At 35.9% G+C, this 5,000-nt stretch overlaps 1 protein-coding gene across 2 annotated transcripts in view; it reads left to right on the forward strand.

Annotated features, from left to right (window-relative positions):
• tspan4a (tetraspanin 4a) overlaps positions 1–5,000 on the forward strand; it is a 110,666-nt gene that overhangs the window by 104,329 nt on the left and 1,337 nt on the right. The gene's annotated exons all lie outside the window — the stretch shown is intronic.

Genomic DNA, 5,000 nt, shown 5'->3' on the forward strand with positions numbered 1-5,000 from the left:
GTTCCTGCTGGAGTCACGTACGCTTTCGCTCTGCCTTCAAACTGAAACATCCTCACGTGCTTCCTCATTGACTCCAGCCTCCTACAGAGCAGAAGGTAACCGGTATTACGCCGTAAGAGAGCTCAATAAAATCTTCTATAACAGATTATATGATAAAAGGGTGCGGTAGCGTAGTGGTTAAGGTGTTGGGCTACCAATCGGAAGGTTGTGAGTTCGATTCCTACGTCCACCAAGATGCCACTGCTGGGCCCCTGAGCAAGGCCCTTAACCTTCAATTGTTCAGTTGTATATAAAGCAAAAAAAATGTAAGTCGCTGTGGATAAGAGCGTCTGCTAAATGCTGTAGATTTAATAAAGATCTGAGACCTACGACTAAATGAAACGACGCAGCGCGGGTTTGTAGCTGCGGAACGTTTCACACGTGACATGTAGAAGTGGGGTTACAGCACAGCTTTTTACCCCGAGGTTATGAAACTCTGCTCTGAAGATTTCTCAGTGCAGTGTTTGTGGTGTTAGAATGTCACAGCTCGTCGCTTAGCAACAGAAATCCAATCAGAACCTGAGCAGAGCTTCAGCCTCGTACGTATCAGGTGAAAACCAGGACAAAAACGGCTCGAGGGATGGAGTCAGACGGCGAAACGCTGAACATCAGGGAACTGAGCGCTGTAGCGAGGGGAAAATACGACGTGCGGGAAAATGAACATGAATCAGATACCGATAACGAACGTCTGGTCGACTTCACAACAAACACAATAAGAGCAAATAAATGATAAAGCTATGAAAGATAACACAACCTGCTCAGGTGCAGAACCACAGAGCTGAACTTTGTTTCTCACTAAAGTTCAAGTGCCGTCCAATCAGAGTCACCGATACACGAATATGCAAATAGAAGCAGAAGGTTGCAGCAGGACACATAACGACTACATAAGCGCGGGGTCGTGTTTATATCAGTTTATAATCACAGGGAAACATTTCACATCTGAGAAGCTGTAATGATGTTAATTAGTTCGCTGCTTAACAGGAAAATCACAAATCATCCTCCATTTCATCTGTTTTGTGCTGCTGTGATACTGATGTTATAGAGACGTAATAGAAATGTTATAGAGACGTAATAGAAATGTTATAGAGACGTGATAGAAATGTTATAGAGACGTAATAGAAATGTTATAGAGACGTGATAGAAATGTTATAGAGACGTGATAGAAATGTTATAGAGACCAGATAGAAATGTTATAGAGACGCAATAGAAATGTTATAGAGACGTGATAGAAATGTTATAGAGACGTGATAGAAATGTTATAGAGACGCAATAGAAATGTTATAGAGACGTGATAGAAATGTTATAGAGACGTGATAGAAATGTTATAGAGACGCAATAGAAATGTTATAGAGACGTGATAGAAATGTTATAGAGACGTGATAGAAATGTTATAGAGACGCAATAGAAATGTTATAGAGATGTAATAGAAATATTATAGAGATGTGATAGAAATGTTAGTGATGTAATAGAAATATTATAGAGACGTGATAGAAATGTTATAGAGACATAATAGAAATGTTATAGAGACGTGATAGAAATGTTATAGAGACGCAATAGAAATGTTAGTGACGTAATAGAAATGCTATAGAGACGTGATAGAAATGTTATAGAGACATAATAGAAATGTTATAGAGACGTGATAGAAATGTTATAGAGACATAATAGAAATGTTATAGAGACGTGATAGAAATGTTATAGAGACATAATAGAAATGTTATAGAGACGCAATAGAAATGTTATAGATACGTAATAGAAATGTTATAGAGACGCAATAGAAATGTTATAGAGATATTCTATAAATGTTATAGAGACACAATAGAAATGTTAGATATGCAATAGAAATGTTATAGAGATGTAATAGAAATGTTATAGAGACGTAATAGAAATGTTATAGAGATGTTCTATAAATGTTATAGAGACACAATAGAAATGTTAGATATGCAATAGAAATGTTATAGAGATGTAATAGAAATGTTATAGAGACGTAATAGAAATGTTATAGAGACGTGATAGAAATGTTATAGAGACGTGATAGAAATGTTATAGAGACGCAATAGAAATGTTATAGAGACGTGATAGAAATGTTATAGAGACGTGATAGAAATGTTATAGTGACGCAATAGAAATGTTATAGAGACGTGATAGAAATGTTATAGAGACGTGATAGAAATGTTATAGAGACGCAATAGAAATGTTATAGAGATGTAATAGAAATATTATAGAGATGTGATAGAAATGTTAGTGATGTAATAGAAATGTTATAGAGACGTGATAGAAATGTTATAGAGACATAATAGTAATGTTATAGAGACGTGATAGAAATGTTATAGAGACATAATAGAAATGTTATAGAGACGTGATAGAAATGTTATAGAGACGCAATAGAAATGTTAGTGACGTAATAGAAATGCTATAGAGACGTGATAGAAATGTTATAGAGACATAATAGAAATGTTATAGAGACGTGATAGAAATGTTATAGAGACATAATAGAAATGTTATAGAGACGTGATAGAAATGTTATAGAGACATAATAGAAATGTTATAGAGACGCAATAGAAATGTTATAGATACGTAATAGAAATGTTATAGAGACGCAATAGAAATGTTATAGAGATATTCTATAAATGTTATAGAGACACAATAGAAATGTTAGATATGCAATAGAAATGTTATAGAGATGTAATAATGTTATAGAGACGTAATAGAAATGTTATAGAGACGCAATAGAAATGTTATAGAGATGCAAAAGAAATGTTAGTGACGTAATAGAAATGTTATAGAGACGTGATAGAAATGTTATAGAGACGCAATAGAAATGTTATAGAGATGTAATAGAAATGTTATAGAGACGTAATAGAAATGTTATAGAGATGTTCTATAAATGTTATAGAGACACAATAGAAATGTTAGATATGCAATAGAAATGTTATAGAGATGTAATAGAAATGTTATAGAGACGTAATAGAAATTTTATAGAGACGCAATAGAAATGTTAGAGATGCAATAGAAATGTTATATACATAACAATTTTATAGAGACATTATAGAGATGTTTTAGAGACATTGTAGTGATGTTATAATGACATTATAGAAATGTTATAGAAATGTTATAAAGACATTATAGAGACATTTTAGAGAAGTTATAGAGACTTTATAGAGACTTTATAGAGACATTCTCTCTGAATATTTCGGAGGTTTCTCCCTTATCACTACCTTCCTACCAACCTGTACATTTTTAATGTCGGTGGGTTTCAGACGAGTCCCTTAGTGTCGCTCACACTCACGTGTGTCCTGAGACTGAAACCATCTCAACTCTAAAACAACCGCAAATCCATCTTAAGTGTGCCAATATTTTTCGTAAATGATAGTAGTTCTATCTTTTAGAACTAAGGACTAATTTAGTGAATAAATCAGCAGCAGACGTGAACGAGTGCATCGTGTCGTCTGGTCGAAGCTCCCGGATGTGTTAAGCTTTTAGTTCTGAACTTACGGATGATTTATTTTTCTTTTTGTTATTTTATTTTCAGGCGTAAAGTTTTTTATGTTCATTTCATTTCGGTCGTCCTCGTACGCTCGCGTTTATAATCCCTTTTTTATTTGTTTTTCTTCCGTCTTATTTTGCATCCAAAGTAGCTCTGAAAAAAACCTCTAGCCCCCCCCCCCCTTCTGCTGATGTAATGGATTTATAACCAAATCCCCTTAAAATGCTAATAGAAAGATCAGAGCAGTTAAAAGCTGTTATTACAGAAAAACCTCTTTTTCTCTGCGTTTGGATGAAATAAGATTGTGGCTCGCGGTAATCGGCGCCGCCGTAATGCTGGCGCTCACCGAGGTCTGGTGGCTTTCTCGCTCCATCTGATGTTCTCTTATTGATTTATTTTGTTGTGGCTGTCAGACTTTCTATAAACACTCATTAGTGGATGTGATGATGCGAACGGGTCAGGATGTGTTTGTGTTTCAAATAAACATAGCGTTTATTGTTGATCTGAAGGCTGTTAGGACAGAATCATGGGATTGCTGTGGATGGAGCCTGGAGACTGTCACAGCCCACTGTAGGCTTTATGGTCGGATCCCGATCAACGACCGTTTGAAGACTTCGGCAGGAAGGAGTTAGTGTCGGGTCTTTGGTGAAGTCAGAGTTTGTGCCGATCTGTTAGTCACTCAGTTCTAAACTCTATAAACACTCTGAGTTCCTCTCGAGGTTTCTTCCTCATATCATCTCAGGGACCACGTCACCTCTCCACCGTCACCTCAGGCTTGATCGTTAGGGAAAATGTGAACTGTAGAAAGCGCTGTAGAAATAAACTGAATTTAATTAAATTGTTTGCACAACTGCGTCTGTGCAAAAATACGTCACTTTCTAACACGTTGACATGAACATTATTCTAGATAATAATATATCATTTTTGTCAGTCAAAATTTTTAAGATTTTCTCTTCCGACCAAAAACATGATGTCACTGATGACGCCACTGATGATGTCACAGATGACGCCACAGACTATGTCACAGACTATGTCACTGATGACACCACTGATGATGTTACTGATGACGTCACTGATGACGTCACTGATGATGCCACTGATGATGTCATAGATGATGTTACTGATGACGTCACTGATGATGTTCTGATGATGTCACTGATGATGATTGCAAAACAGTCAATTATATTTTGTTTCCAGCATCATGTTGAAACTCAGCCTCATTCCTCTGATGTATATATATTTTTTTTTATTAAATGCACTCAGAATTTCCTCCTTTAGTATTTGTGAGTTAAAGCGGAGCGACAAAATGACTTAAGATCAGCAACATCAGTTTTATTCCTCTACAACACATCAAACTGCAGCAAGTCTTTAAAAAGCCACGTTGCATCACTGCATACTTTGACCTCATAAATCACACAAAAAGAGCTACTTCCTGTCTTCTCTTCCATTATAGCAGCTTTAAACCGTGTTTCTGTAA

The sequence above is a fragment of the Tachysurus fulvidraco genome, chromosome 13, assembly GCF_022655615.1.
Source record: "Tachysurus fulvidraco isolate hzauxx_2018 chromosome 13, HZAU_PFXX_2.0, whole genome shotgun sequence".
Lineage (NCBI taxonomy): Eukaryota > Metazoa > Chordata > Actinopteri > Siluriformes > Bagridae > Tachysurus > Tachysurus fulvidraco.